The 27,838-nt window shown below is 47.7% G+C and overlaps 1 long non-coding RNA gene across 5 annotated transcripts in view; it reads right to left on the reverse strand.

Moving 5' to 3' along the window:
* Window positions 1-265: 265 nt before the first annotated feature.
* The window catches only part of LOC109444847 (uncharacterized), a 34,279-nt gene continuing 6,706 nt past the window's right edge, over window positions 266-27,838 (reverse strand). The window contains exons 2-6 of one of the 5 annotated variants that reach the window (XR_012497138.1): window positions 22,437-23,280; window positions 19,116-19,264; window positions 18,509-18,693; window positions 14,288-15,177; window positions 266-1,253 (exon numbers count right to left, since the gene is read on the reverse strand). This is a non-coding gene — a long non-coding RNA (uncharacterized LOC109444847). The other 4 variants (XR_012497139.1, XR_012497141.1, XR_012497137.1 and 1 more) reach the window with 4 other exon arrangements.

Genomic DNA, 27,838 nt, shown 5'->3' on the forward strand with positions numbered 1-27,838 from the left:
CTCCCATTCATCCTTCAAGACTCAGCTCAAATGTCACCACCTCTGGGAAGCCACCCATGACTCTCACAGGCAGCATTAGTTGAGGAATACAGCAGTGTATGAAAAGTTCATTTTCTCCCTCTCCCTCCCTTCAATCTCATCTCCCTGAGGTCACAACAGATGGTGCACATCCTTTCATATAATTTTCTACGCCCATACAAACACACAAAAACATATGTGGGCTTTTTTTTTCCTTTTTTTTTCTTTCTATTTATCGAGAAAAAAAACAAAAAGGATTCACATTACTTCACACTTGCTTTGTTAACTTAATATACATCACGGAGAACGTCCAGGTCACGGCATGCGGACAACCCCCGCACACACACTGCCTGTGTAGCCATCCACAGCACAGCAAGCCAGGACCTCGCACCATGTCCCCCTTGATGGATGTTCAATTATTTCATCTTCATCACTACAAATGGTGCTGTAATGAATGTCTTTGTACATGTGTCCTTATGTTCTGATGCTTTTATTCCCACAGGATGGACTCCCAAAAGAGGGATTTGTGAATCAGAGGGTATCCGTATTTTAAATTTTAATTGCTACTGCTGATTTCATTCCCTAACACTTAGAACAATTCTCTCTCCCAGTGATATATGCCAGAGCCGTCTTCCCACACCATGGCCAGCACTGGCTGTTATCTATCTCTTTTATTCTTGCCAATAGATGGATGATAGTGTCTACCTCATAGAGCTGTTGTGAGGTTTAAATGTATAACACGATATCCAGCACGTAAGTCCTTAAGAAATATTAGACATTTATATAACTCTGATGTTATCTTATTATCATATATCTAAGGAAAGCCTAGAATACATGATAACCTCTCGGTTCAGGAGATTGCATATTTTTTAAGTAGACCTGGATTCCAGTCCAGCCTTCCCTGACCAGCTCTGTGGCCTGCAGCTAGTCACTTAACCTCTCGGAGCTTCCGTTGCTTCATCTGTAAAATGGGGGTGATGAGCCCTGCACATTCTCCTTCACAAGGAAATAATAAAGTTCGAGCGAATGCATGAGTGTGACATCCCCTTTAAGACCCCATGCAAGAGGATTGTGGAGGATTATGCTCTCAGTTCCACTGATGACCAGGCATGACCTCTGGGTGATTACCAAGAAGCCACTTCTTAGGAGAGCAGGGACCTTCACAGAGAAGAGCGAGGAGGTGCCATGACCCTTGGTCTTCAACCCATCAACCAGGCATCTATGCGTCAGGAATCCTGAAGGACAAGGCAAATACGTGGATATGAACGTCTCCTCCTAGTCACAAATGCCCTGTAACCCAGCAGCTATTTCTAGCTGCCGGAAATTTCACCACTAGAGACCCATTAGAGGCCCATGCCTCCCTGCAACACGGCCTGGGGGACCAGCTCCATGCCCATGACTTCTGACATTGCTTACCAAGCTTTTCTGAGGACGGGGCCTGTGCCAGGCTCCTCACTGTCATCTCTATGCTTGACCCTGTCAAAGGCCACCTCTCCAGCGCTGACTTCTGTCCAAGCTTCAGACACACATTCCCATCTGCCTACTCGAGATCTTGCCCACAGGCACCTGAAACTCAGCATACCCCAGAGGGAACTTCTCAGCTTCCTCCAGAAACCTGCCCTTCCTTCCTCCCGCTTCCCCATCTCTGGATCTGGCCTCTGGCCACACCAGAAGCATCAGCATTAAGCAGAGAAAGGCAGGTCCGCTCGCTCACCACCTGCAACCCACCACTTACTAAGCCTAAACTCAGCTGCCTTCTCCATCCCCTCAGCCAGGGCCTAGGGCGAGGTGAGTGAGGCAAAATTTAAAGGGGGCACTCTCAGGTCCCTGTGACTGCAGACACAGAGTGAACGCCTCCTTACAGCTGTCGCCTTTGGAACCTCACTGGGCCGCCCAATCCCAGCTGGCGGTGCTCCCTAGATGAGGGCAGCTCAGCTCATCATCTCTCACTAGGCTAAAGCACCAGGCCTCCCCACTTCCAATTATCCTCTTCCCTGCAACCAGATTAATCTTCCCAAGTCCCAGCTTTGATCATATCACATCCTCAAGAGCCTTCGGGGCCTCCCCATCACCTATTGAATTGCACTCACGCCGCACAGGTCAGCCACTATGCAACCAACTTCTGCTTGAATCTACCCTGCCAAAGGCATCCGGCCAAGAGCTGACATCTAATTGGACCATAAATGAGCACCTGACACCAGAGCAGCTCATCCATTGGCTACCTAATAGCCTATCACATAGCCTGACACAAAAGGCTCTATAAAGAGATAATGGCTGAGCCAATCAGAATTTTTCTCTCAGGAGTTTGAACTAGAAGAAATAAAAAAGAACTAGTTAATTGATAGCAGCACAGAAAAAGCAGACACAAGGACGTGAACCTAAGTCATGTTAAGAAAATTAATGAACTCCTTCCTGCTGTGGAGGTCCTGGCGCCATCTTAAACTCAGTCTGTCCCGGTTTCCCAGCCCTATGACAGCTCCTCGTGTTGGATTCCCATAAGGGTGCCCTTACGATGCCACTAGGGTCTTGTGTGAGCTGGCTTGAGTGGATCTCTGGTCCATAAATCAAAACATTCAAAGGTTTTACCATACATCCCTGCTTAGAATATTGGCTGCAAATAATTTTTAAAAACCCCTCAAGTTGGCATGGTTGGGACTTGCATTACAAAGATCCAGGGAATTCCGTGGAAGAGCTGGCACTGGAATGCAGAAGGCATTCACCGGGAATCAGCCCTTTCTCTCTCTGTCTGCAGTCCATTTGGTCACTGGGTAGAACCTACACACTCCCACCTTCCCAGTTAGAGATCCTAACATGGCCTTCTCCCAGTCCTAGTTCTCAGTTTCCGGAAAAGAGAATCTCACTGAGCCCATTTGGGTCAGGTATCCAATAAGCCATGAACCAGGAAACCAACTCATGAAAGAGACACGCAGCCTCTGAGCCTTTTAATTCTTCTTCCAGATTAATCGTTGCTTTCTCCTGGTTCATCTCCACCAATGGCAATGTCCTCAGTGAGGGTGACGTCCTGTGATGGGAGCCGGCAGAGGGCCCTGCCTTTCTGACCTTGCGGTCTGGCCCACGCAGACTGTCACTGGGTGAGGAAGGCTGGATCCCTCCAAGGCTCAACGCAGGAGTCTATCTAGAGAGGGGTGTAAGCTCCATTTCCTGCCACATAGCCCGAGCTTAGCAGTGATACACACACACACAGAGAAAAAGGGGCATCTGATGCTTCTGTGTGGTTCCAAAAAGCTGAAGACATCTCACACCCACAAATAATAATCATGATTTTCTGTAATTATTATTTGTGTGTTTTGCATAATTGTCATAATTATTATCATCAGCTCATGAGCCTCCCATCCCAGTGTGCTCTATTCCCGTCCTTGGCCCTGAAATCTGATCACATGGGGCACGCTTTCCTGCCTCTGACTTCCTCCCAAGGTTTGGTTCTTAGGGATCCCTTCAGGAAATGGAATGGGATGCTCCTGACGGTTCTTCTGCCTTGTCTGTCCTTCCAGAATATTTCTGGGCCTCGGTGCTCACGCTGGAGAGGAGACAGAGGGAAATGACAGGGGACCTCGCTTGCTCACTCACATTAGTAAGAGAAATAATGCCTCCCTGCTCCCCTCCAACCAGTGGTGTGCTGGAGCCAGCCGCTACCAGCTCAGAAGTTCAGACTATTATCTCATCCCAGCTCCTCATTCCAACGTGTAACATCACCTTGGTAGCTTGAACTCAGTCATGGAGGGAGTATTTATACCACAGAAATTGGCAAAACGGCTTGTTTCCAGAGAGTTAGATGTTAAATACTTACCAACACACCCTCTACACCTCAGACAGGGTGTTCTTTTAAGACTGAAGTATAAGTGTCACTTTCCTTCAACAGCTTTATGTTATCCGTAGGTGAAGTCCAAACTTTCAATGCAAGGCCTCTGCAAAGCCCTGCATGAGCCAGCCCCAGCCCATCGCTCTGGATTCCATCCTTATCATCTCCCTATGTTCTTCCAGATGTCTCTGTGCCCCAGAGAAGTCCTTGCCAGGCCCCACTCTCTGGCCTCCAGTCTCTACCACACACCATCCCTCCTGACACCTGCTCTCCACCTGCAGACCTCTGCCCTTCCTCCTTCAGTCTTAGCTTCAATGCCATGTCCTTCTGGGAGGCTTCATTGACCCCCAGACTGGCTCAGAAACCCTTGCTTGATGCTCCCCAGACCCCACTCTCATGGAAGCAGGTATTTCATCATGTGTCTGCGTCTCAGTGGCCCCACTAAAATACTGGCAGGAGTCAAATCTAATTTGCTCATTCTTTTACCTTCAGCATCTGGCACCGAGTCCAGCAACGTTGAACTGGATAGAATCAACACCACAACCCAAGATAGACTGTGCTCAGGGCCCTCAAAGTGCACTGGGAGGTCAAAGAGAGGGAGGGCACTTCTGATGAATAAGTTAGGACAGGCGTCCTGGACATGTCCCCAAGGAGAAATGCCAAGCAGGGCAGTACAGGCAGCTTCTTCTCCGTGGCAGTCCTTGCACCAACCTTCTGCTTCACTAATGCCCCCTGAGCTGCTCCCATTTGGTCTACAGCTTCACGATACTTTGTGTACAGGAACCGCTACCTCCACCCCCACCCCCACCCCACCCCCATCCCCCACACACATATACCTCCAACTTAGCCACAAAAGTGTCTGAGGCTGAATTTCCCAGATTCTCAGTAGAAAAATTGGGAACTCAATGTTAGATAGTAAAACTGGTTTGAAAAGGGGGAAATGTGGTATTTCTTGCACACTTAAGTATGTAGACCGAGACTCTTGTGTCATAGCTAACACTGGCACAGACGCCTTGAAAACTGTCAAGGAGCAGAACAAAAACCAGCAGAGTTAAATTAAATAATAAAAAATAAAACAAAATCTGAGTGTTTTAACGTGTCAGACAAGGGTCCCTACACCAGAGAAGATATTCACTGAGCTGTTTGCTAAAGGGGGTAATTCAGGGTTTTCTATGCCAGAAGGTGAGGGCAGGGCAGCTGATGGTGGGTCTGTTACTTAAGGATGGACACCACACTCCGCCAAGGACTGACTGGCTCACGGGTCCAGTCTCCATTTGGGTCCAGTAAGGACCTCGTATATATCGCCTGGGGACAACAGCCTTCCCTTTTGCTACCTCCTAGGCTACTGCTGTTCAAAGGAGACATTGTCCTGGAGCAGTGCTGCTAACACTTCCTGACACTTCCTGTGTTCTAAAGACTTGGCCTTCTCCTGCAGGAGGGGCAGCGGTTAAGAGCGCCAGACCACCTGTCTCCACTCCCCCGGTTAAGACCTTAAGTCAATAACTCGGTTTCCTCTTCTGTAAAATGGGAATGCTAAAAGTATCTCACACGCAGGATTGTTACGAGGATTAAATGTGTTATGTGTACAGCCCTTGGTAGATCTTCTGAGCGCTGACTCCTATTACTATTATCTCATTTAATATTGTCATGAAGACGGGGACACTATTCTTATCTCCATTTTACAGGGAGGCACAATGACCTGCTCCTTATCCTGCCATCGCTGCCCTTGAGGAGGAGGCGCCACCCCAGAGGGGCCTGAGGCCCAGCGGACGGAATAGCTAGAGGCCTGACCTTGCTCTGGTATCCAAGGAAATGGCCCTGCCAGGTGAGGACGGGTGTGGGGAGCTGAAGTGAGAGGGAAATAAGGGTCAGGGTCCTGGGCTGCTGGGCTAAGGAGCTTGGCTTTGGCCTTCATCCTACATGCAGTGAGGGGTCACTGAAGGGTTTGAAGTCAGGAGAGATGTGCCCAGATTTGAGTTCTGGAAAAACATGCTGGATGCAGTGGGGAATAGATTGGGAACGGTGGGGAGGCAAGGAAGCCAAATAAGGAGCTATTGCAATAGTTCGATGATGGTGGCCTGGAGATGGGGCAGGGGAGTGAGAGAGTGGACTCGGGCCAAAGCAAAGTCCCTATGCAAATGCCACCGACTGCCCGTCCTACCTAAAGGACTATACCCTTCCAGCCCTCAGACAGGAACCTGGTGGACCCTGAGGGCTGTATGGATGTGGCAGCAGCAGGATGGAACCACCCCCAGCGGCAGCCTGAGGCTGGGTAGGGGCCCTGGGGAGGCCTGCCCAAGGCTGGGCCAGCTCCACAGCCAGACCGGAAGGACTGAGTACTTGAACCTGTTCCCAGGAACCCTATCCACAGACATGCACAAGCCCACACATACAGGCACTCCCAATTCACCCAATTCAATGGAAGGCACACACCACAGACACACACGTAGCACTTGCCTCATCTGCATTACCATCCCATCCAACACGATACTCACTACATATTCACCCACCTCCACCCCCCGCAGACGACCACCACACATGTGGAACCCACTTTCTACTACACCAAGACATCATACATTCAGTCCATCACAGACCCCACCAGACCTACATCTCACACAACGTGCCAACAGATATCAGATACACAACTAACACGTACAAACCCAGTACACAGCACGCACCCTCACAGAGATAAGCCCAGCCTGCCCCACCACACACATATATGCAGGTATGCCCACACACACCACACCACCCAATTCAGGGCTAAGCGAGGCCCAGGGGGTGAGTGGGGCTGAAGTCCCACCCATTTCCACCCCCAAAGCTGTGTGTCCATGAGATTGGGGCTGCCTGAATGAGGCTCCTTTTTCTAACTCATGAAAAGGCAGTACATATTTAGGTTAAACATGGCCTTGCAGAGCTGGCGACATTCTCAAACCAAACAATGCCTGATACAGGAGTGCTATCTACAGGAGCAAACTTTGTAATCACATCTACGCAAGTTATCTTCGTCCTTACAGTGAGTGACAGACAATGCACCTCCAATTATAAATGACGGAAAAACTCTGATACCAAAGGCAATTCTAAATAAATTAAAATGTACGTTATGATCAGTGCATGCAATAAATCCCTTTTTTTTACCATAAACAGATCATCATTTTATCAATGGAATATCACTTTTATACGCCCCCCCCATAAGGAATATGAATATAAAATAATGTCAAATAATTGGCCTGCCTGGGAGTCCTCATGTCTCCCTCAGGCCCTGCTTAGCTCGTTCCCTCCCCCAGTTTTTCCAAGTGGGTGAGCAGGAAGCAGCAGGGGGCCTGACACACTCAGTGGGCACATGGTGCCACTGCTGGTTGCAGCAGCTCCAAGGAGGCTCTTGCCAGCAAGACTGGCTGCCCATTTGGAGGTGAACTAAAGACACTGCCTGGAGGGGCTGCGGCAGATTTTTCTAAGCCCACACTTGACTCTGTCCACACAGAATTCGCCTGTGTGTGGTCTTTGGGGAGACTACACGGGAGCAGCATATCAATCAGACTGGAAGGAGAGCCAGAAAGAGAAACAGACATTCAAATAGCAGAGCGTCAAATCTGTCACTGGTTCCTAAAGACCCAAGAACATGAGCACACATAGGCCAGTCCTGAGACAGCCACGCATGTGAGACACAGGGACACAGAGACACACTTGTGTGTGCAAAGACACACATGTACACAGAGACAGCTCAGAGTGGCGGGCATAGAGCGACACTCATGTTAACCGACACATACGTGTAGCACAGAGGCTAAAGTACACATTTCTGTGCAGAAAGAACGAGTCCAGAAGTACCTGCGTGTGCCCACAGGGTCACGTCTCTGTGCACGTAGGTACCCAGCACCTTCACACAAGAATGTGCCCACACTACAGCTGCTCAGAACTCCTCATGCTGGGCCAGCTGGTATATCCTCGTCATGTGCCCTGCTCGCCACCTTCTCTCAGCCTCAAGACCCACTCCTCTGGTCCCGAGATGTGAAGGAGGCAGACCTACCCCCAGGAGGGCAAAGAGGGCCCTGGCAAGTAAATCTGTGTGCATTAGACCCACAAAGGTGGGTGGAGTTTAAATTACTGCCTGGCCCCACCCCCAGAGACTCAGATTCAATTGATCTGGGGAAGGCACCAGGCATGGGCATGTTTTAACAGTCCTCAGGTGATTCCAATGTGCTTCCAGAGTTGAAAATTACTGGAGCAACGGGTCTGGCTTCTAGGGTCCTGCAGGTGGGTCCTCGTTCTCAGGCAGGACTGCCACCATAGATGAAATCCTGAGGACATGAAGGTGTCCCTCCCCCTGCCCTTCAACTCACCCAGGAAGCCCTTGACACCCTGGATCTGAACCCCCCTTCTGCCCCCCATAGACCCTTCTCTAGGAGCCGGTAGCGGGGTGCCCATCCATGCACTACGGCTGCCCCCTGCTGGACAGAGCTGGCCGAGCACAGCTGCCTCTGTGACGTTTTTGCTCCCCACCAAGGCTGACTCCAGGCTGAGATGTGGGGGGAGCCAGGAGAGCACGATCCAGAAGAGAAGTCCCCAAACCCTCTCTAAGAAGCCCCAAACCGTCAGCTCTGCAGCTCCAGCCACGGCCCAGCCATCTCTCTGGTGCCGGCCATCTCAGGCCTGGGTGATCCCAGAGGTCCTTTCCTTTGCTTATCCACTCAGTGGTACCCAGTAACGCCAATGACCTGGGCTGGCCATGGCAGCTGGGGCGACAGAGATGAATGAGGAAGGGGAGCAACCCAGGAGGTGCCTCCAGTCCTTTCCCACACCCATCCATCCTCCAACAGCTACCTAAGCCCCCCACCCCCCTTCAAGCCAATGGTGTCCTTCCCTACTCCACACCCTCGGTTCTCCCACTGCCTTAGGATAAAGCCCAGGCTCCTGAACATGGCTGAGCAGGCCCCTCACAGCCTGGCTCCCGCTGCTCAGTCTCCCTGGGGCCTTCCACCCTGACGCCTCCTGGCCAACTCTCACTCACTCTTCCACATTCTGCTCATGCCACCTCCTCCGGGGAGCCTTCCTGATCTCCTCACCCCACCACTCCCCACATCCACTAGTTGCTTCCTCCTATTTTTCCTAAACATCACATACCTGCCTCTTACAATAATTCTCTGTTAACATGTCTGCCTACCCCCACCAGAGTGGGGGGTCCCCAAGGGCAGGGACCAGGGTCCTGGGGTCAATAAGGTTAACAGAATGAATGAAGCTTTCTCCAACTTGCTGGTCCATCAGAGCTCTCCCCACTCTGCTCCACCTTATGGACAGGCTGAGCCCCCCACTCAGAGGAGCGACCCCTGAGGCAGGAAGAGAAGAATGAGTATCCTAACACTACCAAAATACTCACCAAGAGCTAGATGTATTCAGTGCCAAGTGCTTTCCATTGATCCATTTAACCCTCACAACACTGTCCCCATTTCAGAGATGGAGAAACTAAGGCACAGAGAGGGCAAATAACTTGCCCAAATACACCGCCGGGCAGTCCGGAACGGGGATTCAGCTCAGGAATGAGCTCCAGAGGCCACACTGATCATCACACTTCCCTCTTAAGAAAAGAGACTGTTGGTGGAGAACCAATTCTGACACACTCTGGCAGGCCTGCCTCCCCAGGCGCCTCCAATGGGACACTGGGAGGGTCTTCCCAAGAGAGGCCAGGCCCAGATTCTCCAGCCTGCAGTTCTAGGGCTGTGGCTTCTTTCACTTCCTTCTTAATTTTTTTGACAAGAGCAGATGCCACTGCAGTTGACAACCAGCCTGTCTGTGTGAACAGGAAGGCGGATCTAGCCCCTCATTTGTCTAGGAAGAAAATAGAATTGGACAAGGAAGCAGCTGTGTTTTGGGACCCCTGGAGTCTCTGGGGGTGGCGGCAGGAGCAGAAGGCCTTCCAACAGGCAGCGAATGGGTGCAGGGACAGGACGGGAGCTGAGAGCCGCCCACATACCCTCAGGACCAGCCCCTGCCTCTAATCCTTCCTCCCTCCCTCTCTCCCTCCCTCCCCTCCCTTACTGTTCCCTCCATCAAGACTGTGCTGGGCCTGTGCTGCCTACTAGGAACAAAGGACAAAGCAGAACCGGCAGGAACAGGCCATCAAAGCCTGGCGTGGGGAGTGTGTTGATGCAGCAGGATTCTGAAGCCCAGCTGTCTGGGTTCCCATCAGCCTCCACCCTTCCAAGTTGTATGAATTGTGCAAGGTCCTTCAGTTCCACATCTGTAAAATGGGACGCTAATGACACCTGCTTCTTTGGGTGATAGAAGGATTAAACGAGTTCACATAAGCAACACACTTTGGAGCAGCACCTGGCACCCAACAAGCCCCTTCTCCCCACATCTGGCCTCCTGGAATAGTAGCTCCTCACCAAACCCCAGGAGCCTCTCTGTTCCCCCTCACACCCCCACACAAGGAGGCTTGGCTGGCTAGGGTTAAGGGAAGCAGGAAGTGGCCCAATTTCTGCTACCTAAGGCTTCCCCCACCTCCACTTTGCTCAAGGATGCAGCTCTGCTCTGCCTCTGGCTCCTGTGTAAGGGTCAAGGTGCTTGGTCAAAGCCAACTGTCTGAAGCCTCCCAGCCCTGGGGGAGTTCCACAGGAGTGCGCTCTGAGCATGCCCAGACCTCTGCTGGTGGCTGAACTCTCCCCTTTTCCCCAGAACAGCTGCTCCCTCCAGACCTACCACTGCCACCCCCATCCCTATGGTCACTGTCACCATCAAAGAGTCTTGCAGGGCAGGGGGAGGAGGGGAGACCTGAGGTGGGGGGAAAAGGGGATAAAAGGCCAGGGGAGGGGGGAGGGAAGGCGGGACAGGGAGGAGAGAAAAAGGGTGACTGACCATTTGTTTCTCTCTTTGTCTTTGCAGGCTGTGGCTTCCCCCTACTTAACAATTGCCCTTCAAGCACAGCCCCCAGCCCCTCCTAATTACCATGATTAGCACTAAGCGAGCTGTCGCATTTTATGACTCTCCAAACCAAAAAAATAATTAAAGCAATTACTGTCATTAACACTGTGCTCTTCACAGCAGTCTCTGAGAGTGAGCGCGAATGGGCCCTGGGGAGTCATGATTGGATGTGGGTGCCTTCCCTTCCCCCTTTGTGCCCCCCCACCACCACTGCCACCACCTGCCACCTCAAAGAGCTCAAGCACCAGCAAGCCTGGGAGATTGCAAGGAAGGGCCTCCGTGGGATCCTAGGCAGACCCCCTGTACCCCTGGAAAAGCTGGAGCCAGGCCTCAAGGAAACTGCTCAGAGAGGGTACCACCCCCAGGCAGGAGCCCACCAGGCCCAGTCACCCCAAGACTTGGCCTTATCCCTCTGCAACTCCTCAGTGCTGGGCCCCCCATCCCCACAGGCAGGACTCCCCCAAGCCCTGTTCTCTCTGGCTCCCCATCCTCCCACCACAGCCCAGTCCAAAGCTCCACCACTTCCCAGCTGAGTGACCTGGTCTCCTAAACCTCAGGTTTCGGTTTTATCATCTGTTAAAAGGGCTTAAACAATAGAAATTTATTTCTCACATTTCTGGAGGCTGGTGAATCTTTTAAAACATAAGTCACAGAGCACAGAGGATTCTTAGGGCATTGAAACTACTCTGTATGATACTATAATGATAGATGTATGTCATTATACCTTTGTCTAAACTCATAGACTATACAAAACCAAGAGCGAATCATAAGGAAAATTACAGACTCTGGGTGATAATGACGTGTTCATGTAGGTTCATCACTTGTAACAAATGTACCCCTCTTATGAGGGGATGTTGATATTGGGGGAAGCTTGCTTGTGTGGGGGTCAGGGGTAGATGGGAAATCTCTGTACCTTCCTTTCACTTTTGCTATGAACCTAACTGCTCTGAAAAATAGTCTTTAAATTGTCCCCCAAAAAAGTAATAGATAAATACTTAAATTAAAACAAACAAACATAAATCAGATCATGTCATTTCCCTGCTCAGAATCCTGCAGAATAACAGCCAAAGTGCTTAGATGGTCTCCAAGGCCATGTTCCTCTCCTGCTACCCATCCCCCTCACTGGCTCCGACCTCAAACATACCCAATATACTCCTGCCTTAGGGCTGGCCCATCTATCTGGAACTCTTCCTCCAGGGATAGCCCACCTCCTTCAAGACTTTATTGCATGCCTTCCCAATGATGGAACTCTCCCTCAGCATCCCACCACACTGCCCAATCCCCTTCCCTGTTCTACGCTGTCATCTCCCATTCTGCTTAGCACCTTGTGCTTAACACCTTCTAACATGTTTTGTAATTTATTTCTTTATTGTGGTCATTGTTTATTGTCTAGCCTCCAGAAAGGCAGGGATCATTGTCTATTTTGTTTTGATGTTTTCCCAGAACCTAGGTCAAGGCTTTGGCCCATAGTAGACCCTCAGTAAATATTTGTTAAATGAGGGACTGTAATCTTAGCCAACGTATACTGTTTCCTCTGGAAGATCTAGGGGTGTTCATGGAGGGAACTGAACCAACAGAGACGTCAGCACCCTGTTTCCCAGAAAATAAGACCTAGCTAGACAATCAGCTCTAATGCATCTTTTGGAGCAAAATTATATAAGACCTCGTCTTACATTATATTGTATTATACAAGACCCGGTCTTATATTATAGTAAAATAAGACCAGGTCTTATTTTAATTTTTGCTCCAAAAGACGCATTAGAGCTGATTGTCCGGCTAGGTCTTATTTTCAGGGAAACACGGTAGCAAGGCACAGGCAATATCCATCAGACTGTGTAGGACTAGTTTTCAACAGCGACACCACATGGCAGTAAGAAGTAACACCAATCATGGGCTTTCTCATTTCTTCTAGGCATGGTCCTGGAAGTGGGATTGACCTCAGAGGGCATCAGCCAAAGATTGCTGGCTAGTTGAGACATGGGGAGAGACTCTCAGTCAGACTTTCTTCTGATAATCACTGGCCCTCAGCAATTGTTTAAAAACTAAAAGTTTTCACTTCACATCCATTAAGATGGCTATTATTTAAAACAACACCAACAACAAAATAAGTATTGGCAAGGGTGTAAAGAAATTGGAACACTGTGCATTGCTGGTGAAAATGTAAAATGGCACAGCTGCTATGAAAAACAGTATGACGGTCCCTCAAAAAGTTAAACATAGAATTACCACATGATCCAGCAACTCCACTTCTAGGTATATACCCAAAAGAATTGAAAGCAAGGATTTAAACAGGTATTTGTGCCCTGATGTCCATAGCAGCATTATTCGCAATAGCCAAAAGATGGAAGTAACCCAACTGTCCATTGATGGATGAAACGATAAGCCAAATATGATATAGACATACAATGGCATATTATTCAGCCTTAAAAAGGAATGAAATCCTGACACATGCTACAACATGGATGAATCTTGAAGACTTTACACTAAGTGAAATAAGCCCGTCACAAAAGAACAAATACTGTATGGTTCTACTTATACAAGTAACTAGAGTTGTCAAATTCACAGCTACAGAAGGCAGATGGTGTAGAAGGAAGTAGGAGCGGGGGGCAATGGGGAGTTGGTGTTTAATGGCGATGGAGTTTCAGTTTGGGAAGATGAAAAACTTCTGGTGACGGAGAGCGATATCGGTGGCACCCCAATGTTAACTCTTAATACCGCTGAACTGCACACTGTAAACTTATTGAAATGGTCATTTTTTATGTTATGGATATGTATGTTTTACCACAATAAAAACCTTTTAATTTTAAAAAAGCAGAAAACCACCTCGAGAAAATAAAAAGGTTGGCGTGACTGAGTCCAAGGAGAGGTGCTTCAAAGCACGGCACAGGGGTGGGTAACAGGCCATGTTTCCCCATGGAGCCCCAAGCCACTGGCACTGACGGACCTGCTCTTCTTTGCCCCACCTCACCACGCTGGGATCCAAGGTTGACTCATATTTCTTTCCTGGGGTCCATCTATAATGACTCTGCATCCCTAAAACTCCAACTACACAAAGCATGGTCCTCTATGAGGTTCCTTTTTCCTCATCCTATTCAAAACCTGGAAATAAGCAAAAAAAAAAAAAAAAATAGCTGTGCGTCTTCTCCAAGTCCTGTAAATTGGCCAGCAAGCCCATCTAGAGTCAGCTGACTCTCTAGGGCAGGCAGCTTTGTTTGAGGTTCTGATTACTATTGATTAGGGCCCATGCTCTGTAAAGTTAGCCGTTCACTCGTGGAAAACTGATAAGGTACAAATGATTTCCATCCAGCAGAGAAAATAACCCCAAAGGTTATGGTTTTATTGCCCTATAGGATATTGGCCAATTTTGTATCTAATTGAGTAATCTTAGTCCATCGTTGTTTTTCATATGAGCTTTTCATATCCTCCTTTGAATCACCTTTGTTCCAAGATTTTCTCATTGAGCTAAATAAGATTTTGATTGGGCTCACCATGTATTGCATGAGAATTATGTTTTTAACATTTTGAGAATTATACCTGGGCATCCGGGAACCTGGGTAGGTGTTCACATGTGCCACGTAGTCCGGAACAGCTGCTTGTCACCCCACTGCCGTGCTGCTCCTCCTCCTGGTTCTCTCTCTCTCTCTCTCTCTCAATACTTGAAAATCCCTATTCTCCTCTGCTCCTACCCCAGCCAATAAAACCACATCACATCTGTAGCAAATGGCTTAAAAGCCGTCATCACAAAACACAATATTTACCATTTCAGTTTGCCTTCCTGCACTTAGATTTCTTTTTCCAGGTCTCTTTTTAGAAAACCAGGTGGTATTTGCGTTACTTGTATGAAGGAACCACCCTGGTGATTTTCTTTAAAAGAGTGGGAGGATGGGTCTAATTCAAGGTCATATGTGTCTCCACCTCTAAAAACCAACATAATTTCCAGAAATCAACTATCCCCAAGTGAATGTCCTCATTAAGTTTAAAAACAAAAATGTAAAAACCCTCTTCTCCAGATAACCTAATACAATATTTGAAAACTTATTATTGTTGTCACAGAAAAAAAGCATTTTTTCTTATTTTTGTTATTTTGTTTCTAGCATCTTATTAAACTCTTTTATTTGCCATAATTAATTGTTTTGAGTTAATTTTATTGGGTTTTCTAGTGATAAAATTGTCTTTGGCAAATGATGATAATTTTCCCATAGCTGCATTTTGTAATTATGTTTTCTGTCTTATCACATCGGCTGTAATATTCATTCTTTGCTATGATTAAATATGTTGAGCTTTTGAGCAGTTATTGAGAAAAACTTATTGGAGAGCAAAGAGGCTAGGGACTGGGTAAGCAGCTAAAAAAACAAATAAATAAACAATCATCATAGTTTGAGTATGGGGTAATAGGTTGGTTGAGGTCTGGACCAGTATGACGCCTGCAAAGGAAGAGATACAGGAAAGAGAAAGTTTAAATGCTGAATCAGCAATGAGGGCAGAAACTGAACACGAATCCAGGTCTGCACACCTGAAGTCCAGTGGTCCACCTCAGTGACCAGGTATGGGGGTCACCCATTCCACCTTCTGTACTCCAGTGTTTGTTATAGGGATAGCTACCTGATCTAGACTGACACCAAAAGGCCCTGGCATTCCCCATCCACGTGACCCAAGTGGTCCACTCAGAAGTGAAGTTCAGGAATTTTGTTGGCTGGTTGGCCAAAGGGAAGCCCTTCTCTCTCCCAGGAATTGGAGGAAGAAGCTAGAAGCTACTGGTACCCAACATGGAGACGCTGGCCTGAGCATCAGGAGTAACAAACTGTGGATCAAACCTGTCTTGAAGTTCATGCTACCTTTGGACTTTCAAATTACATAAGCTACACATCCTTTTGTGATGGGTCTTCTGGTACTGGCTACAGAGTCCCAGCTGATAATACCAGGAAATTGACAATATTTTTAATAGCTACTGTAAATCTCTCATAGTGTATTCATCTGAAAAGAGGTGAGAGAAAAGTAATTAGAATTCGCAGTTTATAAACATTTCCTGAAATGTGAATTCAAGAGAGAAATTAGCAGATGTTTTAATTGTCTACTCCATCTCCAGATTATCACACTTATTCTACCTATTCTCTAAATATATTAACATTTGTATAAACACGTTTCCAGCTTACAATGCAACATCACACATCTCGACTCATTTGGTTCCCATGACAAGCAAGAGACATGAGTGGCGACAGCAATGCTTCATTTTGTGTAGCACTCTACAGTTTACAAGGCTGTCTCTATTACTTTATTTTGTGTGTTTTCATATGCCTAACTCCCGCGAGTCCTGGACTCCAGGAAACACTTGTAGTTCTCTTGGCCCACAGAGAACTGTTTCATATTTCTGTGTCTTCCCTGGTGTCACTCAGTCAATACTGTCCTTCCCACTTTGTGCACCATGTGAACTATTCATGCTTAAAAACCCATTTCAGATCGGGCACATTGTGTGTCTCTCCAGGAAGTTAATGTGGTCCTGAAGAAGTGTGTTGCCTTTGCCAGATTAGTCAAGGTCAGCCTGCTGGTTTGGGAGATAGAGTAGGGGTTCTGGCCAACTGCTTTGTGATTGGGGCAAACTTCATACATCACCAAAGGAAAGACACCACCTGCTCTGCCAGCATCCTGGCCATAAGAATGCACTTCAAGCTTGGCCACAATTGCTCTTTGTTGTAAGGAGGGAGAAGGGTCAATGTCAGCCGTGGCCTCGAGCCATTTTTGTTGGTTTTGTGCTACTGCTCCTCAAGCCCACCCAGTCTTTAGGCTTCAAACAGGCTTCAAAGAGACTTGCAAATAAATTACAGATTCCTCAGATTGATCTCAAAGAGACTGTCACCTGGATCCTCAGACAGACGTCAGAGGGACTCTTCAGTGAGCATGGATCAGAGCACAGGCCTGCATCAGGAAGCCCTCCGTCCGACCTCAGATGTTCCCTCAAAGACACCCTCACAAGAGAGCCAGGTCCTAGCACCCACCATCGGCACTCCCACTGGGTCAGTCAGGGACAGCAGGACTCTGTCCAGGAGGACACTGGTGGGTCCAAAGGCCTTATGGGGGAGGACTAAGGGTGCTGGTGGTGACCAGCTGGATTTCCTGACCAGAGCAGGTGGACACTCGGCTTTCCCCATCCTATTATCGCTCTGGGGATTCTAGTAACCAGAGTGGTCCTCTCCATAGAATGAGGGGTCAGAGGGCAGAAAGGGTGGGAAGACAGCTGACCCAGTGGAGGACAGAGAGAATCAGTGCGGGGAGGGGGGAGGGGACAGGAGCAGAAGAGGTGGCCCAGGCCCTTTCTCTGAAACTGTTTTCCTGGGAGCTACCTGGGGGCTGTGGTGCCATGGCCCAGTATTTACAGGATCTGTTTGTAACTGTCAGTGTGAACCCTACTTCCTGTGTCTTCAGCACAATCAGGTCTATAGGTAGGGGTCAGCTGGAGCTGCCACACTCCTGACTCCAGTTCCAGGACACCAGGAATCCAAAGCAGCCATCCCCCCATTTGCTTATCTCCCACCATCGCCTGCCATCTGAATGTGTAGAGCAGGCAAGCACCTGGGCATGGGGTCCTGGGGACAGGGGTGGGGTGAGGCGTGCAGGTACACATGTGCCAGTGTCCGTCCATCCCAAGGGCATCCTGGCCTCAGGCAGGCACTGCCTTCCAAGGCTGCCTTGTCTGCTCACCTCCCCCAGCTGCCAGCACACTGTGCTCCTGTTGTTTAATTTTGCTGAACACCGAGTCCCAACCCCGTGTTAATTGGTTTTACTCCAGCCTTTTGTACCTCCCATTAAATGAGGAAATGCCACCCATAAAAATTTAATTTTAAAAGCCAACTTGTTTGTTTTATATTGAAATTCCCCAGGCAGCTCCAGCAGAGGAAACAGACACATTTTCGTTTCATTAAAGCAACTTGAGTGAAGATAAAAAAGAAGCTGAAAAATTAGATTTAAAAACAGAGCGAGAAGCTTTTGAAGGAAATGAATGAAAATGAGCTGCTGCAGAGGGCAGCAGAGATGGCAGCTCCACCTCTGCCTGTCTCCCTCCACCCCGGGCCTCCTGTAGGAGACAGAGAAGCAGCAGGGGGAGTTGGTGGACACTTGGCTGGGGCCTACAGAAGGCTGGACCATGGACTCTCTCCTCCCTGAAAATCAGCCCACTGGGTGTCCTAGAGGAGGCAAGAGAGAGAGACTCCACCCCGGGCCAGCAGCATCCTCTTCCTCAAAGACAACCTGTATGATGGTTAAGCCAACTGGGTGGTCCTGGCTCTACCCCTTACCAGCTGTGTAATAATGGAAGGCAAGTGGCCTTGGTTTTCTCATCTGTAAAATGGGAACAATAATGTTGTGTCCTTTATAGGGTTGTTGTGAGGATTGAGTAGCACAACACCTTGAAAACACTTAAAACAGAGCCTGGTATGCAGTAAGTGCTTAATAAATGTGAGCTTTTATTATCTGATCCTGCTTTGACACTTCCACTTCATGCTCCTAATATGGTCCCCTCTGCTGAGTGCGTCTGCCTCCCTCCCTCAGCTATACATCCCCTCACTACTCAAAGGTCCTTTCAATGATGTGCCTACACTAAAGACAGCTATGAGAGATTGGGGGAAGGTCTGAGGAGACGCTTGGGGAACCCCCGCTCTATGGCACAATTCTTGTGTCCCAAACCAATTCATTAAAATTTTCTCATAATCCTTCTAAGGAAAGCCAGCCTCCCTGGGTTCAAACCCCAACTCCACCACTTACCAGCTGTGTGTTCTTGGACAAGAAAGTCTTCTGGGCCTCAGTCTCTCCAACAACAAAGTGGGAACAATAACTGGATCAGCCACTGTTGTCATGAAGATACAATCAAACAAGCTCTGCGGGGTGCCCAGCACTGCTGAATGCCTGATGAATGGACACTGTCCTGCATCAGGTCTGAGGGGCTGAGACTGTGGAGGTGAAGAAGAGGTGGGGCAGGTGGTTCCATAATAGAGTGACCTCATCTCCCAGTTCCTGGTTGTTGCCTTGGGGTAACTATTAATGGTCCTCCCTTTCATTCTCCAAAATGTCATAATCTGGATGACTAATTACGTAGTCATCCTACTCTGAATTTCCCATCCCAGTGAGAGGCCTTGGAGCTTGCTCCCTGGTGTTGGAAACCCTGAGCCCTAACCTCACATTTGGCTCCGGCTAATGAAGCTCATTACCTCATTTAGCCTGATCAAGACACAGGGTGGGGAAAGGCCAAGGGTGCTGGGGTGGGAGTCTGGGATTCCTGGCCTCATCTCTGCGGCTCAGGGCAATTTACGCAACCCCGAATCCTTCACTTCCTCTTCCCTCCCAGAGGAAATTGGTAACAGTGCTATCTTACCAACAGTTGCAAAGATCAAAATCCAACCAGTGAATGGATGTGAAAGTGTTTTGTAAACTCTCAAGTGTTGCTCACAGTCTGATGAATACCCGTTAGGAGGTCAATGACATCTGCTCCAGCCACCAAAGCAGAATTTGCAGCTTCTATTCCTGGAGGTAACCAGAGATGGAGACATAAAGAACCACAAAGGGGCGCAGATGGGGAAGAGGTGGTCTGCTCAGCTCCTCAGCACATGAAGGTCCTATAACTCATAGCCCATGTCCTGCAGACCCTGACCCACTTCCCACAGGCATCCAACATCTGCCCAGGGCTCTCTTGCCCCCACCCGCTCCAGACCCTTCCAGGCAGGGGCAATTGCTGTCCCCAGGCTCCATCCCATTGGCTGTGAGAGCTACCTCAGGGTACAAGGTGAGCGAGCTACCTGTGGGCTGCTTCTCAGAAGAGCTCAGAGAGGACATCTTAAGGGCTGCCCCTTTTTATTCTAGGCAGAATTCTTTTCCAGTAGTTCCAAAATTGTACACTGAGGAACCCCTAGGACTTAATGACAGGTCTGAGACAGCGGGACCAAGTGGGTGGGGCTCCAGTCTCCTCTCTCTCTCTCTCTCTCTCTCTATTCAACCAGAGCAGCTCTAGTTTATATATATTCTTTCCAAGATTTTGCTTGCACAAAAATTTTCACCGTTAAAATGTTTTTACAAAAACACTGTTCTGGGGGCCAGCCTGGTGGCTCAGGCGGTTAGAGCTCCATGCTCCTAACTCCGAAGGCTGCCGGTTGGATTCCCACATGGGCCAGTGGCCTCTAAACCACAAAGATGTCAGTTCAACTCCTCGAGTCCCGCAAGGGATGGTGGGCAGCGCCCCCTGCAACTAAGATTGAACACGGCACCTTGAGCTGAGCTGCGGCTGAGCTCCCCGATGGCTCAGTTGGTTGGAGCGCATCCTCTCAACCACAGGGTTGCCAGTTCGACTCCCACAAGGGATGGTGGGCTGTGTCCCCTGCAACTAGTAACGGCGACTGGACCTGGAGCTGAGCTGCGCCCTCCACAACTAAGACTGAAAGGACAACAACTTGAAGCTGAACGGCACCCTCCACAACTAAGATTGAAAGGACAACAACTTGACTTGGGAAAAAGGCCTGGAAGTACACACTGTTCCCCAATAAAGTCCTGTTCCCCTTCCCCCAATAAAATCTTTTAAAAAAGAAGAAGAAAAACACCGTTCTGTGGCTCCTCTTCTCTTCCTTCCTGCCTTCCTGAACTATTCAATCCTAAAGCCATTAATTAGGTACAGCAGAGCAAGGAGACATCTGTGTGGGGTGGGGGAACATTGGAAAACCAGAGCAGGATGATGGGGGGTCATGTAGGGGAGGCAGCCCAGCATCAATGTCAAGGTGAGGAGATTGTCTATCACAAGGGACAGTCTGGCCTGAAGTATCAGTACAAATGGGACAAGGGGGGCATTCACACATGGGACAGCTGGTGCTGATGTCACCTAGTCAGGTTAAGTAGGGCAGCCATGCAGGGGAGAGGGGCCCAGCATGAGGAATCAGAGGCCCAGATGGATGAGGAGGGGGCCAGCCTGGGAGAGGGTGCCCAAGCCTAAGACTGAGTGAGGAGGGTGTCTAAGTGAAGGGGCGGGTAACCCTGCCAGGCAGTCCCAGTCTGAGAGGGGGTGGTGCAGAGAGAGGAGGGGCTGCCCAGATCACGGGCAGGCAGTCAAGCCTTGGGCTCTGCCTCCTTTTCTGCCCGCCTAAATCCTTCCTAAAGCCAAGGAAGACCTGGAGCACCTTCCTAAGTCAATATTTGAAGTCATCGAATATTCATCAAGCACCAGTGATGTGGCAGGCAGCATGGTTGGTGCCGGGGAGAGAACGGAGAGGGAGCACGACAGACGGCCCCGCGGAGAGGGCAGACATGGAGCCGCCATTACAGAATGGGAGCGATGGGAGCACCTGGGGGGAGGGGAGCATCATGGCCTCTCCTGGGGGACCAGAGAAGAGGCCAGATAAGAGGGGAAGGAAGATGAGTTTGCCAATGGGGCAGGATGGCAATGACTCTGGCCCCTGTTTCTCTCCCTGCCCAGGTGCATCCCATCCCCAAAGGCCAGAGCCACCAAGAACCTCACAAGAGGCCTTTCTATCCTGGTTCCCCAAGGACTACGCCCTAGTCTCAGAACCCTCAGGATAGATGGGGAGCTTCGGGGAGCTGTCTCACTTCTTTGTCCAGACCCCACTTCAGCTGGAGGCTTGCCTAGATGGGAAGGTCCCCCGGTGCTTTCCTTTCTGAGGTCCAACATCCCTCTTAATTGAGAAGTTCTGCCTGGTGCTTAACTCTAATCCCTTTTGTTCTCTCTATTCTTAAGAGATGGTTAACTGAGACCCTTCACCAATACAGCCGAAACACTGATCACATCTGGAATGGGAGGAGACGGGAGAAAGGCGCTAACCAGGTCAGTGAGTTGGGGGCTGTACCAAAACCCTCCCTCTGGCAGAGACTCTCTCCCCCTCCCCCATCCTTATTTTTTCCTCGAAACCCTGTCATGCAGGGTCTCTAGTCCTACTCCCCACGTAAGAACGCAGGACATGGTGAGGCCAAAAAGGAACACCCACGGAGCCATAGATAGGGGAGTCATACCACTATAGTCTCGCTGGCGGCTGGGTTGGAGACACAGGAAGCAGGAGCCACACTATCCACAACCTGCCGTCCGCTTCTCTCTGCCAAACAACCTCACTTGCTAGCTGCAACCCGCCTTGCTAACTGCAATCCGCAATCCACACTCCGCCACACCACGCCAAGCCACACCACCACGCCACCACCTTGCTAGCTTAGCCACGGCAGTTACATCAGTGGCTAATGGCTAACTGGTAACAGTCGATGGCCAACTAGTCACAGCTGATGGCCATCTACTACCTGAGCCAGCACCTTTCTACGTGAGGCCGAGAGCCTGGAAACTGCTCTCTGGGGCTCTGTCCCCACACTAACCTAGCATCCTTCTTTTGGGTCTCTCCGCCTTTCCCACGCTCAGGTGAAAGCCCCACTTATGCACCCCATCAGCACAACAGTCCTCAGTGTTACTCCCAAAGGGCCCTTTTAGCACAGAAATCCTGCATAGATCCCACGCTAGGTGGTCCCTTCCATTTGGGCCTCAAGATGGCCGGCCCAGCCTAGAAAAAGGACTGCCTGGACTCCATACGACCTGATTTTCATACTTCTGACAGCCCCAGGGGAGATAGGGGTTAGACCCGGAAAAGACTTCTTTTTGCTGAGACCAGGCAAGGGCCTCACTACGGTCACCAGGAGGGGGCGCCACAAGCGAACCCACCGGTCGTGTGATCTGCGGACCCGGCGAAGGAGCGAGGGAGGGTCTGGTGGGCCGCGGGGTGCGGGCAGCTAGGAGAGCTGCTGGAGGAGCCAGGCACACCTGGTCGGAGGCGACACACCCGCGCCCGCCCCAACACGGGAAAGGGAGTGGCATCGCGTTCCGCCTGCAGAGACTCGCGTCACCTCTGATGTCAGTGCTTCAAGGGGCTTCTTTCCAGCTTCGGGCTCCAGGAAAGGGAGTCGCGGTGCCAGAGGTTACACAACTTCCCCAAGGTCGCGGTTAAGAGACGGGCAGGCCGGGGGGGTTCGAACCCAGGTCCGTGGACGCCTGCCGCGTGGGTCTAGTGCCCGCCAGCATCGTCCGCAGGTGGCCTCGCTCCGCGTACCCCACTTTATGAACCCACTGCGAGAGCCAGACCAGCCTTGGCCTAGCTTCCTCCTTTCTCATCTCTAAAATGGTCTTTCATGGTAAGATCTCCTTGGCAGCTTTATAATTTAAAAGAGCTTCCTGAAACCACCAATGTTTTTAAATGAATTCAGGTCCCAAATTCCAGGAGTGGGGTAGGGAGGAGGAAGATGATGATCGTCCTTTCATTGTGAAAGTTAGATGCGAATGGTAGAGGGGTCCTCCACCGACCCCCAGAGCTGAGCTGGTGGGGATACGAGGGGCCTCGCGCCTCCAGGAAGTGTCTCCTTTTGAAAACTCACCGGTCCTTGTTCTGAGTGTTTTGAGTTCAATCCATTATGAGAAATCTTTTGAGGATGGACATATTCAAATCCAGATGTTGTCCCCGCAGAACAAAGAGCTCCCTCCAAATTCTCTTTATGGAGAAGTAGCTTCTCATCTATTGAAGGAATAACATCTCTTGATAAGTGGAATGTTTTTTCCCCCAGCCAAGAACCTGCTGCTGTGAATTGATTAAAAAACGGTTTAATCGCCTGCATCTGTTCCATTTCAGATGCAAGGACGGCAGCGACAAGGTGGAATGTCACCTTCGGATGGATTCAATAGATTGAGTATGGCTTCACTAAGGAGAGAATGTTGGATTTTTAAAAATATATGTTATTTATTTAGATCGATTTCTTTTAATTCAAGACATTCTAATGGGACAAGTATAAGATAAAAGTATAGATTGTCAAAAAACTTCCCAAATCGTACACTTCATTTTGCTGATTGAAAAATGCCTGAATAACAATTTTTCAGAAAGAAGGATGCGTTAAGAGTACACATCGATTGTAAGACAGCACCAATTAAAGTAATATTCATTTTTTTAAAAAAGTATACCTTAAAATAGGGGAAATGTAGATTGCATATTTGTTGACTATAACATGTGTATATATGGATTTTTATCAGTAGGATCTAGTATTTTTGTTGAAACAATCTGAGAGCCCAAAGCAGGAACCTTTCCTCACTCTACTTGCATACCATTGGTGACGGGGTGTTCACTACCTCTGAACGTAATCTTTTTCGTTGTGGGAATGTTCTGGCAGTCCAAGTTGGTGCTCAGCCCCTTGTTATCTCCACGGGTCCCAATTTGGCTCTTGGAGCCAGGCAGGGTTATACTATTGCTCCTGCCTCTGCCCCTCTGAGTCTCTATTCTCCAAGGTTAGTTTCCCCAAGTCCTCACTATTCTTTGCCCTCTGCAAATTGGACTCTGGTCTTTCCCTGTCCCCTCAAAAGTATGGCAACCAGAACTGAATACAACTCTCCAGCAATCACCTCCCTCATCCCTAACCCTATACCTCTATAGATGCAGCCTGAGATCACATTAGTTTGGGGCTAAAGAAAAATGTGATGAGATCACATTAGTGTGGATCTAATAATGTGGCACAGAGAGGTCAAGCAAGTTACCCAAGGAAGCAGGACTGGAAGGTGAAAAAGTCAGGATTCAAACTCTTAACCTTTCAAGTGAACCCCAAGAGGGTCAACGAGTTTTCCCAGGGGATTCATGTCTCTAAATGCAGTACTACCATCTGTTTCTACTTCTATATTGTAATCAATTAATAAATACTAATTTTTTAAAGGGAACTGTTTAAGAGACTCAATGCTTATCAAATGGGGATTCAAAGTGATCAGACCTTTTATTACTCAGCTGAACACTACCAGCCCCTGGGATAGTTTTGCCTATTTTAAATTGCCAGTTTTAAATTATTTTTATTATAATAACAAATTTATAGTCTATCCTCATAATGTATCACTGGTTAAAAACATAAATTCTAACAAAAAAATGGTTCTGAAATACAACTTAATAGGAAAAAAATTTTAATGAAAATATTTCTGCAAATTCCTCATATCTACACCCTACTTACATCTGATCAATCTCACACGTACTTGATAAATGCCATTGGGACCACCATGTATCTACCAGGATAATTAAATTGGGTCCCTACCTTACACCTATGCCAAAATTAATTCCAATGGATACAAAAAACTGTATATAAAAAAATGAAACCATCTATGTGTTAGAAAACAATGGAAGAATTTGTGTCATAATCTTAGAGTACAGAAGTCCTTCTTATGTAGCACAGAAAACCCCCAAAGCCATAAAGAGAATGATCTGTTTGTCTACACAAAATTGAATTGTTTTCCCTGGGTAGGAAAGAAAAAAAAAGAAAAAAGAAATTCATAGACAAGTCAAGAAGCAATTGACTAACAGGAAAAGAAAATATTTGAAATATATTACAAAGCACTAATTTCCCTAATCTTCAGACATCCTACAAATCAACAGGATAAAAGACCGATAATTTAATAGAAAAATAGGCAAAAGATGTGAATAAATGGTCACAAAAACAATGCAAATCAGTCTTAAATATATGAAAAAAGTGAAATACCAGTTGGACTACAATGAGTTAACCATTTGTCATCTCCTAAAATGGCAAAGATCAAAATGCCTGATGGCCCAATGTGCTGGCAAAGACATGGTGACATAGGATACTTTCATCATTGCTTGTGGGAAGGTAATGGCACAGTTTCTATGAAGAGCAATTTGGCACTATTTTTCTTAAAGTAAATGCTCATATACTCTTTGTTATGGTTTGAATTGTATCCTCCCCCCCAAAAAAAATTCATATATTGAAGTCCTAACCCTCAGTACCTCAGAATGTAACTTTATTTGGAAATAAGGTCATTGCAGATATAATTAGTTAAGAAGAGGTCATACAGGAGTAGGGTGGGCCTCTAATCCAATATGACTGGTATCCTTAAAAGGGGAAATTAGGACACAGACACACACACACAGGAAGTACACCATGTGAAAATCAAGGCAAAGATGGTGTGACGCGTCTAATGGCCAAGGAACACCAAAAATTGCCAGCAAACCACGAGAAGCCGTGGGAGCAGCCTGGAACAAAATTCTCCCTCCCAGCTCTCAGAAGGAACCAACTCTGCCCATACCTTGATCTCAGACTTCCAGCCTCCAGAACTGTGAAATAATAAAGTTCTGTTGCCTAACCACCCACTTTGTGGTACTAAGTTACGGCAGCCCTAGTGAACTAATACACCCTTTGACTCAGGAAGACGAGTTTATCCTACTATGTATTTGCACAGTTGCAAAGTGGTGAGTAGTCCCAGGTCTACACTGCGGCATTGTTTGTAATTAGCTACAGACTGGAAACACCTCAAATGTCTATCAGTCAAAAATGGCCTAAATAAATGATGGGACATAGAATATTTTTCAGCTGAGTATCTTTCAGTAATGAGGCAGTATAACATGTACTGATTAGAATTATCTCAAAGGTTTATTATGAACTGAGAAAAGCAAGGTACTGTTGGTTTATAGAGGGCCTCGTTTGCATTAAAATAAAGAAAAACAAAGCAGAATATGTATGTGCAAATATTTGCTTGTAGCAGCATAGATTCTATCTGGAAAGATACATAAGAAACTGCTAGCTTCAGTTGTTCCTGGAGAGCAGAATCACTTTTAAGAACGGTGGAACAAAAGATTTTGGAGCTACTATAAACACACCTGTACCTTTTGAATCTTCTACATTGTTTATGTATCCCCTGTTGAAGAAAAAAAAAATCTTATGTAGAACATCAAGATGTCTCTGGTACTTCAAAACCCAACACTGGAAAGAGAAAATATAGCCATTTTAGCTTTTCATCTTTTGGAAATAACAGCTATTCACACCTGAAATGGGTTATTTGAAGAAATGATATCTTCTCTCTTATCTCTTTGTTTAGAAACAAAGCATAAAATTTGGTTTTTTTATACTTATTGAAAGGGATATCTTTTTTTTTTTTAAAAGGAGGGCGCAGCTCACAGAGGCCCAAGTGGGGATCGAACCGGCAACCTTGGTGTTATCAGCACCCCGCTCTAATCAACTGAGCTAACCGGCCTGCCCCAAAATTTGTTTTTAAAACTACATAAATTACAAAAATGAAGCACAAGATGCAAAAATTCTAAACTCCTATGTACTGAAAGCAAGTATATCTATTTTTTAACTAGCAAGTAGTTAAATTTCAATCTATATTGATAATTTCAGCCTACCTTCAGTCCCTAATCCAAGCCTGATGAAGTGGTTTTAATTCATTTGTCTATAAATCTTGCTTTTCCTCATAAAATTAATTTAAATTCTATTAAACACTAGGCATCACTTATGAAATGGAAAAGGGTCAGAAGCAGCCTTTAAAAATAGTAAATCTTATTAAATACAAGCTTTTAACACAATCGTTGGGATCAGACTGATTTAAAATAAAATACATTTTTCTCAAATGTCTCCTTTATCTTGCAAAAATGAAATAATGTTTTTGTTCAAAAAAAGGTCATCAATTGCTGTGAAAACAATTTAAGTGTCCAAACATGTTGAGAAACGTGTTGAGAAATGCAACTGAGGCTCACCGTGGATGGTTGTGCAAGCTGTGAACTCCACAACTCCAGGGAGCACCACATAGATCATAATCCAAGTTGTGCAGTGCACCACCTGTGCAGCTGTGCATGTCACCCCTGTGGCTACTGAAAATGTTGAGGAACCATGAAAGGCTTTGGAGCAGGGGAGAGGAGATATCAGAGCTGAGGTCACATGGATTACGAGGCCAGAATCCCATGCATACAGACCCCCATCGCTCTATGTTGGTCTCCCTTGTGGAGGCTCTGGCAACTGAAACATCCTAAGTGTTCTCTGAGCCTCGTAGCCTTTGTTTTCCTAAGGGCCCATGTTACTTCCTTGGCCCTTACAACTCAAAGTCCTCTTTAATCACTCAGCAGCGGAGAAGGAAGGCCAGAAGAAGGAATCCTGCCACACCCCGAATCTTTACTCTTTTCCTAATGGAGGCAGAGGTAGCTAGCGTAAGGAGCGAGGTGATATTCAGGACATTTAGCCTCCACCACCAACTTCTGGGCTCTGCCTCCCTATTTGAGAAATGAAGAGAATCATTGCCATTCTTTCTCTGCCTCTTGGAAA

Source organism: Rhinolophus sinicus, linkage group LG06 (assembly GCF_036562045.2).
Source record: "Rhinolophus sinicus isolate RSC01 linkage group LG06, ASM3656204v1, whole genome shotgun sequence".
NCBI classification, from domain to species: domain Eukaryota; kingdom Metazoa; phylum Chordata; class Mammalia; order Chiroptera; family Rhinolophidae; genus Rhinolophus; species Rhinolophus sinicus.